At 39.8% G+C, this 16168-nt stretch overlaps 1 non-coding gene across 1 annotated transcript; it reads right to left on the reverse strand.

The window, feature by feature from the left end:
• Positions 1-9762: 9762 nt before the first annotated feature.
• Positions 9763-9869, reverse strand: LOC115284436. Its single transcript, XR_003905191.1, has one exon. It is a non-coding gene; the product is annotated as a U6 spliceosomal RNA (small nuclear RNA).
• Between the last annotated feature and the right edge of the window lie 6299 nt (positions 9870-16168).

The following is a 16168-nucleotide window of genomic DNA, read 5'->3' on the forward strand; positions in this document are numbered from 1 at the left end:
TCATTGCCTGTGTTTCAGCTCTGCTTTTCCCTATGTTTGCAACATTATTAGGCAGACTCTTCCCACATGATGACAAAGATGGTAATCAGTAACCCTAGGCTTACATTCTCCAGGCTTAACAAGCCCAGCAGAAAGAGAGTGCAATTTCTTTCTTAAGAATTCCAGCAGAGTCTCAATTTGACTCATATTGGTACAGTTTGTCTTAACCTGCCCATTTCTAAATCCACTGCTGTGCCTGTTTGGTCTGGTCTAGGTCATATACTCACCTCTGGAACTGGGTGAAGGATGGGATAAGGGTATCCACTCTAGTACAACTAAATTAATGACTTAAGAGGAGTTGTGATTTTTCAAAGGGAAATCAAGAAGTAGAATAAGATGTTGGGCATATTTATTTAAATATGATTCATTGTCAAGTTAGCTAACACATAGTGTAAACAGTATGCTCTTGGTTTCTTAGTTTTTGGGGTAGATTCCTGTGATTCATCGCTTATATACAACACCCAGTGCTCATCCCAACAAGTGCCCTCCTCAGTGCCCATCACCCATTTCCCTCCCTCCTTTGCCCCTCCAATCAATCCTCAGTTTGTACTCTTATGGTTTGCCTCCCCCTCTGTTTAAACAGCAGTTGCTCATCTACAGTATCTACTGACAAAACATAGCCCCAGACTTGAGTCCCTTACAAACTTGTTGGGAACAGAAGATCGTTAGAGAGAGCCATTTCCTTCTCATCTCTTCCAACCTTGGTCCATAAAAGTGAGACTTTCACCTCTTTATAAATATTGAATAGAGTTTATGTTTTTCCTCTACTTTTCCCTCACTGTTTTTATCAAAGAGTAGAGGTGACTTATATATTTAGTAAGATCAGGAAGAAAAATTGAGTGTGTGGGGGCTCAGACCTGCCTTCCCCAACCACTATGCTGCCATGTGGTAACTCTCCTGGACCTAGGCTTCTTGGTTCATCGTCTTGGTGCCAAGTCAGTCCAGTTTTATGTGGAGGAGGTTGAAGTGACAGGTATTAGAAGCCATTTGTGTCCTCAGATCCAGGCCACATTTTCCAAGCCTTATCAACAATAAAGCTAATATTTTTGTCTTTGACTCCATATCTATTTTTCAAATGTTTGTAAATGTAGCTGGGCAAAGAAACATGACCAATGCTTCCTAGGTTGGTGTACGGGGGTAAGAAGTGCACTAAGATGGGAATCAGATTATCTAGGTTTCAGAACTAGTAGTTCTTACTTTCTTACTCTGGGATTCAATTTTCTCATTTATAAAACATGTGAACAGGCTCTGGAGAGCTCTGAGGATATTTCCAGATCTAACGTGTCATGATTATCATTGGGCAGTGAACTGAGCCTTGAAGGAAATACATGATTTAGATTTTTAAAGAGAAGGAAGAGAAGAGTTACGGAGAAGCTCGCAGGAATGAAAGCATTAAAAGAAAAGTAAATATGAAGAATAGAAAGAGGCAGGGCACTTTTCCAGTCCAGATATTTACAGGCTGATTCACCTTGAAACCACTTACGTTTATGAACATAAAAGTATATAGAGGATTTGACATAATTGCAGATAGAAGGAGTCTCACTGATGCATGACTTGAAAAATCCTCTACTGATCTTATGAACTGGTCCAATCTTAATAAGGATTCTAAGCAGGAAGATGAAAAAAATCACCAGATATAAATGTTTAAATCTCTAAACTTTATATCTTAAAGAATAGCAAAGGGATGAGACCATGGACTAACCACTTATAATTACTCTTCTTGCCTGGACTCCTTGACCAATGAGCATAGTAAATATTTTTTGCTTGGCCTCCATTTTATAAGCTTAACATTGATTATATCTGGCTTCTCTGAGTTTCTCCTGTCTTTGATTCTGATTCCAGATCTAACATGTCATGATTATGATTGGACAATGATAAGAAAGCATGATATTGTATATTCAAATTTAAAATTAAATATAGAACTCAAGTTCTGCACCTAATGGCTCCGGGGGCCCATCTGAGTGGATCACACTTATGCACCAGAAAAGCTATGAACATGTTGACTGTGTCTCATCTTGTCCTCATATTTTCAGGCAAAAGCTCTGACTTCCTAACAGTCTTTCTGACTGGCATATACTCAGAGCCATCTTTTACATTTGTCTGTAGTGGTTTTATTATCAAGTTACTGATTATACTTTCTGAGTATATACCCAGAGACATCTTTGACATTTGTCTTTAATGGTTTTATTATCGAGTTAGTGATTATAAGGAACTTTTACATGTGGCCATAGTTAGCACTTAAAGGAGTAAGAGTGATAAGAAGGCATTTGGTCACCACTGGCGCCTCTTATCTGCCCCAGGGTTCTTTCTGAAAAAGACAGGAGGGCCTGACCTATTATCTAGCCTGACCTATGACACTAGAATACTTTCTAAGCTCCAGCCAAAGTTACCACATCTTCATTCTTTAGCAACGACCCTGGCCTGTGGTCTTGGACAGTCTTAGTGACCATCAGTCCCACAGCCCCTTTATGAAGAGATTGGCCCCAGGATTCTTTCTGCATAAAGTTACTAAAGCCTATGCCATATGCACTGAGAATGAGTAACGCTAGGAATATAGTTAACTCCAGCCTTGATAGGTTGAACCAGAGATGTGCACATTATCAAATCCAACTATTATCTAAGACTGTTTGGCTTGAAACACTGCTTTATAATAGTGCTCTATACTAAAAGGTACTGATGGCAAGGGCTAACATCCACAGAATGGACATGAAGAAGGTTATGTGTCCTTGTGGTGGATTATTGAGAAACCCAGCTCTTAGAGGCCCTATAGATATAGAGGAGGTAGGGAAGAAGGAGCTACACCTGAGGCTCTCAATGAATCTTGATAATTCAAATCTAAGAATTAGTTGGATTTAAAATATCTACGTGGATAAGAAGATGATATGTCCCATTAAGAGAGAAGAGCATAAAGTTGGGTGCAGTCTCTGGAGCCAGATTGCTTATGTTTAGATACTATTTCTGCCACTTAGTAGCTCTATGACTTACTACTAGTGACATCAACTCTCTGTACCTTAGTTTCTCCATCTGGAAAACAACAATAATAACAACACCTACCAGACTGATTCTGAGTCTGAAATGAGTTACTGCACATCAAACAGAACAGTGGCTGGCACATAGTAAGTGATCAAAAAAATATAATCTCTTAGTGTTATTTTATCCTGGTATTTAAGTAAGGCAGAGTGATTTGTTGAGATACTGTGTTTATTCTCCCTTTATTTTTTTTCTTGTATTCCAGAAAGGAATGGAATGTTTTCTTTCCTGGGGAGAAAGTGGGTTGTTTTGCAGGGGACAAAGTCTGTCATACCTGGAATCCAAAGCATATTGTGAGGATTGAACTCAAAGGAGGGGAAGGAAGTAGCTGACTTTAAAGTAGACAGAAGAAGGGGTGAGGTTTCTCCAAGCCTTGGGAAGGACTTATAGTTGCCAGTTTGGGAGTAGTGAGATCTGGGGTCACCTCCTGGTAGAACCCCTGGGGGCATTGTATCTGTGGTCAATTTTAGGAGCTAGATTCTAAGTGCTGTGGCTTTCCCCTAGGCATGGGAGAGGTGCAACTGCTTGCTTCTACAGCACTATGCAGGCTTGGACTAAAAAGGCATGATGGCCTGATGATTAGAAATTCTTTCCCTACAAGACACTTGCCACACAAAGCTCCTGAGTGTGTGATCCTAAGGAATGTAGAAAGCTCCAGAAAGTGATTTGAATTTAATATTTTGCCAATCTTGCAGCACAAAAATGTGCAATTGAAATACATTTGCCTTAAAGGAAATGAAGAAATGTGATAGTTCTCCCATACCCATTTGTGGAGTGCCATTCATACTGATTACACAATAAGCCATCATTAGCAAAAGTAATTTGGTTGTTTTGTAGGGTCTTGTCTTTATAATGTTAGAAAGACTACATTATAAATAATTTTGTGCTAAGAAATAAGTTATAAGGAAAATATCCTTAGAAGGAAAGAGAGGCCAGAAGGGTGGAATGGGTAGCAGTGAGGATTCACCCATGTGAAGTCATTGCTTATAATGGTGAAGTTATTCATTAAGATGTCCTTCAGAGGTAAGGGAAGGCTTTGGGGGACATGGTATCTGTCACTTTAGAGTATATATTAGTTTCCTAGGGCTGCAGTGACAAAGCACCACAAACCGAGCAGTTTAAAACAAGAATGTATTTTCTCACAGTTCTGGAACCTGGAAGTCTAAAGTCAAGACCTCAGTCGGGCCATGATCCCTCTGAAACCCATAGTAGAGAATTTTTTTCCCTCCTCTAGCTTCTGGCATTCGTTGGTAATCCTGGACATTCCTTGCCTTGTAGATATATCACTCCAATCTTTACCTCCATCTTTATTTCCATGAAGTATCTTCACTGGATGAAATCTCGCTTTCATTTATGCTGGTATGGCATCTAATCCTTATCTTCCTTGTGGTATTTGCCTTGCATCATAGTTATTTATGATTGCATCTGTAGAACATAACTTTTCAGCTGTCTGTGTCGACAATAAAATCTCTACCTCAGGAATAACAGTCCAAAACAGCAGGAGGAGAGTCTTATATTCATAGTACCCAATCATTGCCCCCCTTCATAGCTGATTTAAAGATGACTGGACAATTGACCAAATGGAGTCAATAAGATTCTCTCCCTAGGAAATTTGAATTTGGAACTGAGGGATTCTGCTGAGTCCCATTACTTTTGACTAAGCTGAAGATATGTTAATCCACCAGCAGAAAGCTCGGAGGAACAAAGAAAGTTATTCTGAACAAAGAAGAATGAAGAAGTGTAGAGGGGAATGGCTGTAGTGTTAGAAGAAATTATAGGGAAAGATCAAGATTTTTAAATTTACTACTTACTTCTTATTGCTTTCATCAAAGTTCTGCAAGAGAGGAATTAACTCAAACTAGAACTGAGGAAGCCTGCAGGTAAACATAACAAGAAATACAGCATTTCTAAGGTAAATGCTTTCTGCCTAAGGACTGTAGTCTAAATTGACCAATCATTCCATAATTTGGAGACTTGCAGGACTTAAAAACAAATGGCTTCTGTATCTCAAAACTGAAGCTGGTATAATCATGGCAAGGATTGGTGGCCATAGCTGAAAATACAACTGATGGTCTATGTCTTTCTCAAGTAGGTTCTCTTAACAGTTCACTGTCAGATCAAGAGAAAAACCCACTGACCATGATCGAGTTATGAGTGATAGATCACTAAGGTTATTTTAGGAATAGGGGAAGGGTAGAGAATAGACATTGAGTACATTAAAAAAAGATAAAAGAAAACTTTAAAAAATAAACAAAAGCATGACACCTTCAAGGTCCATCCACTTTGCTACAAATGGCCAGATTTCATTCTTCCTCATTGCCATGTAGTACTCCATTGTGTATATATATACCACATCTTCTTGATCCATTCATCAGGTGATGGACATTTAGGCTTTTTCCAGGACTTGGCTATTGTTGGCAGTGCTGCTATGAACATTGGGGTGCATGTGCCCCTATGCATCAGCACTTCTGTATCCCTTGGGTAAATCCCTAGCAGTGCTATTGCTGGGTTATACGGGAGTTCTATCAATAGTTTTTTGAGGAGCCTCCACACTGTTTTTCAGAGCAGCTGCACCAGTTTACATTCCCACCAAAATAAATAAATAAATAAATAAATACATAAATACATAAACAAAAGGAAACACAGTGGAGCATTAGAATGGAGCCTGAGAAAATCCAGAACACTCTGGTATCCCCCAGGGCCTACTTCTATTAAAAGGAGGGCCAATACCTCAGATGCATCTCAAATGTGTCTCCATTGCCCTAGGGTGTTTTTTTTTTTTTTACCTCAACGCAAAAGCCAAGATAGAGGTCATTTAACTGAGGGAAAGGGTCTGGGCAGAGTCCTTTAGCCTATTGCTCAGGGACAGAAATATCTAGACTACTGTGAAGATTCAAGGACATGAGTTCACATCTTTTCCTTTGACTACCATCTTATGAAATATAATTTAAACCAAAACCTATTGTGGTAGAATATAGAATGCTAGTTGCCTACTGCAATCTCTTTTTCTCTTTCTTTAGTAACTGATTCCCAATTTTTATCTGGGCACACTACCATTTGCAATGGTACAAAGACTACATTTCCCAACTTCGCTTATTTTTAGGCATGGCCACACCTTTAAGTTCTGGTCAATGAGACATAAACAACAGTGTTTCATGGACCTTCTGAGGAGTTTCCTTAGAAAAGGAGGCATGTCCTTCTTCACCTTTTCTCATCTTACTGCCTGGACTCTGGATATGATAGCTGGAGTTTTGTCAGCCATCCTGCACCATGAGGATGATGGCCATACCCTAGTAAGTGCATTGCTATAGAAAAGCCAAGCCTGGCCAAAAATAACTCAAAGGCTTTTGATTTTCAACCCCTAATGCAATCCCTACATTACTGAACTCACATCCACAGGAAGAGCGTTTCTGAAATGGTGCACAATTCAGAAGGGTAAATCTCTCTAATGCCCCTTTCAGGAGTAGCAAGTAGGACAATGCACAAGGGAGATGATCTCAGAACAGAATCTAAGACATACAGCTGGGCTGACTAAGAACTCACTCTACTGCCAAGGAGTTCTTGATGTTTATGTATATGATACATAAATCAATATGATATTGATTGACAATCTTCATGTATTGTATCAATTTTTTTATTTCCAAATGGGAGGTTTAATTTAGTTCATCTTGTTTTCCCTCTATTATTAACCACGAACTCTTTTGGATGTGGTCAAATGTACCATTTACCTATAGATATGCAACCATGGGTTTCACTCATAAGTGTAACAGGAGAAACTTAACAGAGGACCATGGGGGAGGGGAAGGGGGATTATAGTTGGGGAGAGGAAGGGAGGCAAACTATGACTCTTGAATACTGAGAACAATCTAAAGGCTGATGGGGAGGAAGAAAGGGGAAGGGGGGTGATGGGCATGGAGGAGGGCACTTGTGGGAATGAGCACTGGGTATTATATGGAAACTAACTTGACAATAAACTATAAAAGAAAAAAAAATATGAAATAATGGGGAGCTACATCAAGACCTGCTGAAGATGACTGTAAGTCACTGAAGGATCTTGGGCTTAATGTTGGGTACACTTGGGGTATATGAATTTGGGTTGTCTTTCTATTTAGAAGGCATGAGTACATTTTCATTTGTGTATGGTATAGTGGCATTATATTAGTTGAAGACCTTCTGTGGACTATCAAGTTTCTACATTATTTTTGTCTGTCCAACATACATTCCCAATTATTCTGCAAACAGCACTTGGGCTTCCCTTTGAGGGACCAACTTTCTTTCTGTCTCTCTCACTCCCAGTCTCTCTCTCTTTCTCTTTCAATCTACAACTTCTAAGCAGAGATGTCTTCTTTCCTGGTTCAAAGAGTAGATTCATAAACTCTAACTCTAACCCGACCAATTAGAATGTCTTATCCCCTGGCTTCAGGAATGGGCATGTGATCTAAGAAGATATAATCACGTGCCCAAAACTAGGCCAAAGAATCAGCCATTAGAATGAGGCTGGCTCTATTGAGAACAATGCATCCTCTTCTTTTATTTTTTCCAACTTTATTGAGAAAGAATTGACGCATAACATGTAATTTTAAGGTGGACAGTGTGATGATTTGATACATGTATAATTGTAAATTGTTTACCACAATAGGTTAGTTAACATATTCTTCACCTCACATAATTAGTGATTTGTTTTTGTTGTTATAGTGAGAACATTAAAGTTCTACTTTCTTAGCAACTTTCAAGTATACAAATATCATTAACTATAATCACCATGCTCTACATTAGATCCTCAGAACTTATTTCTCTTACAACTGACAATTTGTACCTTGATGAACACCTCCCCATTTCCTTCACCTCTCAGCTCTTGGTAACCACCATTCTACATTGTTTCCATGGTTTTAGATTTAACTATAACTGAAATCATACTGGATTTGTCTTTCTCTGTGACTTATTTCACTTAGGATAGTGTGATCAATGTTCATCCATATTGTTACAAATGGCACAGTTTCCTTCTTTCTTATGGCTGATTAATATTCCATCACACAGACAAACACAGACACACAAACACGTGCGTGTGCACATGCACATCATATTCTTTATTCATTCATCCACCAATGGGCACTGAGGTTGTTTTAATGTCCTGGATATTGTGAATAATGTATTAATACCATATGATCTAACAATTCCTCTAGTAGGTATTTACCCAAAGAAAATGAAAGCATGAATTTTAAAGATATGTACATCCCTATATTTATTGCAGCATTATTTATGATAGCCAAAGTATGAAAGCAACCTAAGTGTCCATTGATAGATAAAAGGATAAAGAAGATGTGGTCATACACACACACACACACACACACACACACACACACACACACTTTAATATTACCCAGCCATAAGAGATCTCACCATTTGTGACAACATGGATGGACCTAGAGGGAATTATACTAAGTGAAATAAGACTGAGGAAGACAAATACCATACAATTTCACTCATATGTAGAATCGAAAAACAAAACGAATACACAAATGGAAAGCAGAATCAGATACAGAGCATAAACTGATGGTTATGAGCGAGAAGGGGTTGAGAGGATGAGCAAAATGGATGAAGGGGATTGGGAGATACAGGCTTCCAGTTATGGAATAAGTAAGTCACAGGGATGAAAGCTACAGCATAGGGAATATAGTCAATGGTATTAATAGCTCTGTATGGGGACGGATGGGAGCAACACTTGAGAGCATAAACTAGAGACTTGTCCAATCACTATGTTTATGCCTGAAACTAATGTAACATTGTGTGTCAGCTACATTTAATAAAAGCCCACAATGAGGTATTACCTCACATCAGTTAGACAGGCTATTAAAAAAAAAAAACCCAAGAGATAACAAGCACTGGCGAGGATGCGGAGAAAAGGAAAGCCCTTGTGCACTGCTGGTGGGAATGTAAATTGGTGCAGCCACTGTGGAAGACAGTATGGAGGATCCTAAAAAAAATTAGAAATAGTACTCCACTTCCTTTTAGATCGCTAATCTAGTTAGATGCAAGTGTAGACCTTCCAGTAACAAACACAGAGGGAATTGGAGCTGAGAAAAGGAGAGTGATAGATTCTTAACTTCACAGCTTGAGCACCAGCATACAGCTGTGCTTGAAGCCAACTCATTCCTGGATCTTTCAACTCCTTGACTTAATATTATTATGTCCTCTTAAACAATCTTTATTTTGTATTTTGTCACTTATAACCAGAGGAACTCAGACAAATAGCCTTATAATGTACTACTGTTACCATTTTACTTATTTATTTTTGAGAGAGAGAGAGAGTGAGAGTGAGCAACCAAGCAGAGGAGGTACAGAAAGAGGGAGACACAGAATCTGAAGCAGGCTCCAGGCTCTGACCTGTCAGCATAGAGCCCAACTCAGGGCTCAAACTCATGAACCACGAGATCGTGACCTGGGCTGAAGTCAGACGCTTATTAACTGACTGAGCCACCCAAGTGTCCCCCATTTTACTTATGTCAAGGATCACTTACAGCTAGTAGCTTGTGGGGTTTTTTTCCTCAGTGCTATAGGTGTTTTTTCCTCTCATATTTATTCTGCCATGTCTGATCTGCTTTTGAGCCACACGTGAGAAGATAACTCCCATCCTGTTTGTTGATGCTGTTTATTTTTTAAGCATTGCCTCATTTATTTTTTTTCCTTTTTTTAAAAAATATGGAATGCTTCACGAATTTGCATGTCATCCTTGCGCAGGGGCCATGCTAATCTTCTCTGTATTGTCCCAATTTTAGTATATGTGCTGCCAAAGCGAGCACGCATTGCCTCATTTAAAGAATTATTCTAGATAGTCCCCCAGGAGGAAAGAATAGAGGTAAAGGCTTGGGGATGTAAAAGACAAAAACGGCATATTGAAAAAAGAGGTTTCCGGCATGAGGAGCCAAGATGGCGGAGAGGAAGGGAGCTCTGTAAACTTCGTCTGCCCCATCTATCGAACTGAGAAGGACATTACTCTCATCTGCAAGAGCGGAAGGAGAAAATGCAGACTCCAGAAAGAAGACAACCTCAACGATGCCTGAGTGAGTGAGTGCGAACTGGGGAGACTGGAAAACGGGCCAGCCCGAGAAGGGCAGGAGAGGTGGGAGCCCCAGCCCAACACAGGGCAAGCATGTGAAGCCCCTGAGAGACAAAGGGAAGAGAAAGAGAAACCGAACACTCTCATAGTATTGTCCCTAGAGAAGAGATAAAGAACGTTTAACCCCACACAGAGAGAAAAACTCTCACTCCATATATAACCGCTGGGTAGCACGAATCCTGTACCCAGGTGGCACAAGGGAAAAACAGCCTCCACCCCTGCGCGATCCTGGCAGGGAGTCGGCGGCTGCGGGAGAGCACACTTCGTTTCCACAGCGAATCTCACCTTTGGCATTGGCTGCGCGAGTCCCGAATCCTGGGTGCTAACAGGGAAAAACAGCCCACACCACTACATGATCCCAGCAGGGAGTGGCAGCTATGGCGGCGGCAGCGGCGGTGGGGGCGTGCGGGCTTTGGCTGCGGTTGCAGAGGCATGCACCTTATTTCCAGCAGCTCCCAGTGACTCAGGCAGTGGCAGCTTGAATCCCGGCCTGCGCCCAGAGAAACTGCTCCCTCCCCCTACGCAATTCTGGCTGGGAGTTGGCAGAGGCAGGGTGTGCACTTCGCCTCCTGCAGCTCTCCTAGCAGCAGCAGCAGCACAAATCCCTCCAGCGCCAAGAGAAACTCCTCCTTCCCCATACGAGATCCCTGCTAAGAAGCCAGCTGCCAAAGCGAGTACATCTCATCTGTGGTAGTATGAAAGTGCATGGACTAGGATTTTGAAGTGAGGCAGGCCTGGAAAATACAGCTTGGCTCAGCGTGACACAAGGAGATCGGACTCATGAGAGTGGCTTGCAGTGCTTAGTTCCAGTGGAGCATGGGATGTTGCCATACATCTCTCAGCAACAACCAGGGTGGGGCCTCTGAGAGCAGCCACCGAGATCTATCTACACCAAACCACGCCTGTCAGCTAGGAGGAGCTGCTGGGATTTTTTTTTTTGTACTTATTTTTTTATTATCATTACCTTTTTCACTCTTTAAAATTTTTTTTTTAATTTTTACTCTTTATTTTCCTTTTTCCTTTCTCCCTCTTTTTTTTCTTTTATCTTGCCATCCAGATATATTCTCCCTTATCTCATCCTTATCTCTCCCCTCCACTGGTTATACACTTTTAGACTATCCATTGTCCTTTGTTGTCTCTGCCCCCCTTTATTTTATTCTTCTCATCTTTTCTTCTCATTCCTCTCCCTTTCATTTCTTTTTTTCCTTTCCACCTTTTAATTTGTTTGTTTGTTTCATTTGTCTGTGCATTTGCATGCTTTTGTTCCCTGTGTATTTGTCTGTCTGTTTTTCTTTTCAGGGCTACCCCAAGAAACAAGCCAAAGTACACAGGACGGAGAGTCCCAAATGTCGCTGAGTAGGGAAATAAAACAATCAAAAGCACAACAAGAGAAACTGAGAGACACCACTAAAAGAACATTTCCTGAAATGACAGGACTGGACAGTCAATAAGTCTCCTTTAAAAGAGCAATACTAACAGGTACACAGTGCACAATGAGCTTTTAAAACTGACAAGAGGCACATAACTAGCCAAAATGACAAAACAAAAGAACTCTCCCCTAAAGAAACTCCAGGAAGAAGTCACAGCCCAGAACTGCTCAAAACAGACCTAAACAACACAACTGAACAAGAATTTAAAACAACTGTCATAAAATTATTCGCTGGGCTTGAAAAAAGCATCTGAGAAGCTACTGATACAATGACTAGGGACTTTGAAAATAGGTGTGACGAGTTAAAAAGGCTAAAAATGAGGTGAATAATAAAATGGAGGCGGCCACCTCACGGACTGAAGAGGGAGAGAGAATAGGTGAATTAGAGGACACAGTTATAGCAAAAGAGGAAGCCGAGTAAAAAAGAGAGAAACTGATCCAGGAGCAGGAAAGGACAATTTGAGACCTGAATGACACAATCAAATGTAACAACATCTGTATCATAGGAATTCCTGAAGAGAAAGAAAGAAAGAGAGGTCCTGAAGGGGTACAAGACCAAATTATTACTGAGAATTTCCCACATCTGGGGAAAGAAATAGACATTCAAATTCAAGAGGCACAAAGAACCCCCTTAAGACATAATTTGAATCAACCTTTGGCATGACATATCATAGTGAAACTGGCAAAATATAAAGAGAAAGAGAGACTCCTGAAAGCAGCTAGGGAGAAAAGGACCCTAACATACAAAGGGAAACCTATCAGAGTGGTTACAGACCTATCAAATGAAATGTGGCAGGCCAGGAAGGAATGGCAGGAAATCTTCAATGTGATGAAGAGAAAAAAATATGCAGCCAAGAATCCTTTTTCCAACGAGCCTGTCATCCAAAATAGAAGGAGAGATAAAGGTGTTCACAAATAAAAATTGAGAGAATGCATGACCATCAAACCAGCCCTACAAGAAATTGTAAGAGTGACTCTATGAGGGAAATGTTGCAAAGAACACAAGGTACCAGAGACACCACTACAAACATGAACTCTACGGAGAGTACAATGAATCTAAACCCACATTTTTCAGTAATAACACTGAATGTAAATGGACTGATTGCTCCAACCAAATAACACAGGGTAGTAGAATGGATAAAAAAACAAAATTCATCAATTTGCTGTCAACAAGAGACTCATTTTAGAGCTGAAGACTCCTTCAGATTGAAAGGAAAGGGATGGAGAAATATCTATCATGTGACTGGAAGCCAAAAGAAAGCCAGAGTAGCCATAGTTCTATCAGACAAACTGGACTTTAAAGTAAAGGCAGTAACAAAAGATGAAGAAGGACATTATATAATAATTACAGGGTCTCTCCATCAGGAAGAGCTAACAATTATAAACATCTATGCGCCAAATTTGCGAGCGCCCAAATTCCTAAAACAATCACAGACAGAAACAATCTTATTGATAAGAATGTGCAAATTGCAGAGGACTTTAATACTCCACTGACAGCAATGGATAGATCAACCAGACAGAAAATCACTAAAGAAACAATGGACCTGAATGACACATTGGAACAGATGGACTTGATAGATATATTTAGAACTCTGCATCCTGAAGTTAGGAAATTCACCTTCTTCTCAAGTGCAAATGGCACATTCTCCAAGATAGATCACATACTGGGGCATAAAGCAGCCCTCCATAAGTATAAATGAATAGAGATCATACCATGCAAACTTTCTAATCACAATGCTATGAAACTTGAAATTAACCACAGGAAAAAGTCTGGAAAACCTCCAAAAATGTGGAGGTTAAAAACCACCCTACTAAAGAATGAGTGGGCTAATCAGGCAATTAGAGAATAAATTTAAAAATATATGGAAGCAAATGAAAAGGAAAATACAACAATCCAAACTCTCTGGGACACAGCAAAGGCATTCCTAAGAGGAAAGTATATTGCAATCCAGGCCTATTTCAACAAACTAGAAAAAGCGCAAATTCAAAATCTAACAGAGCACCTAATAGAACTAGAAAGGGAGCAGGAAGAGCACTGCAAACCCAGCAGAAGGAAAGAAATAATAAAGATCAGGGCAGTAATAAACAATAGAATCCCAAAAAACAGTTGAGCAGATCAATGAAACTAAGAGTTGGTTCCTTGAAAAAATAAACAAAATTGGTAAACCTCTAGCCAGACTCTTTAGAATGAAAAGAAAGAGCACACAGATAGACATACTCATGAATGAAAATGGATCTATTACAACCAATCCCTCAGAAACACAAGCAGTCATTAGAGATTACTTTGAAAAATTATATGCCAACAAACTGGACAACCTAGAAGAAATGGACAAATTCCTAAACACACATGCATTACCAAAATTCAAACAAGAAGAGATAGAATGCATGAAAGACCTATAACCAGTGAAGAAATCGAATCCGTTATCAAAAATCTCCCAAAGAATAAGAGCTCAGGGCCAGATGGCTTCCCAGGGGAATTCTACCAGACATTTAAAGCAGAGCTAATACCCATTCTTCTCAAACTATTCAAAAAATAGAAATAGAAGGAAAACTTCCAAACTCATTCTATGAATCCAGCATCACCTTGATACCCAAACCAGACAGAGACCCAGCAAAAAAAGAACTACAGACCAATATCCTTAATGAATACAGATGCAAAAATACTCAACAAGATACTGGCAAATAGAATTCAACAGCATATAAAAAATTATCCATCATGATCAAATGGGATTCATTCCTGGGTTACAGGGCTGGTTCAATATTTGCAAATTCATTAATGTTATACATCGCATTAACAAAAGAAAAGATAAAAAGCATATGATCCTGTCGATGGATGCAGAAAAAGCATTTGACAAAATACAGCACCCCTTTTTAATAAAAACCCTTGAAAAAGTCAGAATAGAAGGAACTTACTTAAGCATTATAAAAGCAATTTATAAAAAGCCCACAGCTAACATCTTCCTCAGTGGGGAAAAACTGAGAGATTTCCCCCTGAGATCAGGAGCACGACAGGGGTGTCCAGTCTCACCACTGTTGTTTAACATAATACTGGAAGTCCTAGCATCAGCAATCAGACAACAAAAGGAAATAAGAGGCATCAGAATCAGCAAAGAAGAAGTCAAACTTTTACTTTTCACAGATGACGTGATACTCTACATGGAAAACCCAATCGACTCCACCAGAATCCTTCTAGAACTGATCAATGAATTCAGTAAAGTTGCAGGGTATAAATCAATGTACAGAAATCGGTTGTATTCCTATTCACCAATAATGAAGCAGCGGAAAGAGAAATCAAGAAACTGATCCTGGGGCACCTGGGTGGCTCAGTTGGTTAAGCGTCCTGCTTCAGTTAAGGTCATGATCTCATGGTTCGTGTGTTCGAGCCCCACATCGGGCTCTGTGCTGACCGCTAGTTCAGAGCCTGGAGCCTGTTTCAGATTCTGTATCTCCCACTTTCTCTAACCCTCCCCTGCTCACGCTGTCTCTCTCTGTCTCTCAAAAATAAATAAAAAATATTAAAAAATATAAACTGATCCCATTCACAATTGCACGAAAACCCATAAAATACCTAGGAATAAACCTATCCAAGGATATAAAAGACAGATATTATGAAAACTATAGAAAACTTATGAAGGAAATTGAAGAAGACACCACAAAATGGAAAAACATTCCATGCTCATGGATCAGAAGAATAAACATTATGAAAATGTCATTACTACCCAAAGCAATCTACACATTCAATGCAATCCCAATCAAAATTGCATCAGCGTTCTTCTCAAAGCTAGAACAAGGTATCCTCAAATTCGTATGGAACCACAAAAGACCCCAAATAGCCCAAAGTAATATTGAAGAACAAAACCAAAATGGAGGCATCACAATCCCAGATTTAGCCTCTACTACAAAGTTGTCATCTTCAAGACAGTATGGTATTGGCACAAAAACAGACACATAGACCAATGGAATAGAATAGAGAGCCCAGAACTAGGTCCACAAATGTACGGCCAATTAATTTTTGACAAAGCAGGAAAGAATATCCAACGGAAAAAAGACTGCCTGTTTAGCAGGTGGTGCTGGGAGAACTGGACAGCAACATGCAGAAGAATGAAACTAGACCACTTTCATACACCATACACAAAAATAAACTCAAAATGGCTGAAAGACCTGAATGTGAGACAGTAAACCATCAACACCCTCGAGGAGAAAGTATTAAACAGCCTCTTGGACTTCAACCGCAGCAATTTCCTACTTGACACATTTCCAAAGGCAAGGGAATCAAGAACAAAAATGAACAATTGGGACCTCATCAAGATAAAAAGCTTCTGCGCTGCAAAGGAAGCAACCAAGAAAACTAATAGGCAACCGACAGAATGGGAAAAGATAGTTGCAAATGACATATCAGATAAAGGGCTAGTATCCAAAACCTATAAGGAACTCACCAAACTCCACACCCAAAAAATGAATAATCCAGTGCAGAAATGGGCAGAAGACATGAACAGATACTTCTCCAAAGATGACATCCGTATGGCCTACAGGCACATGTAACAATGCTCAAC

The sequence above is a fragment of the Suricata suricatta genome, chromosome X (assembly GCF_006229205.1).
Source record: "Suricata suricatta isolate VVHF042 chromosome X, meerkat_22Aug2017_6uvM2_HiC, whole genome shotgun sequence".
Lineage (NCBI taxonomy): Eukaryota > Metazoa > Chordata > Mammalia > Carnivora > Herpestidae > Suricata > Suricata suricatta.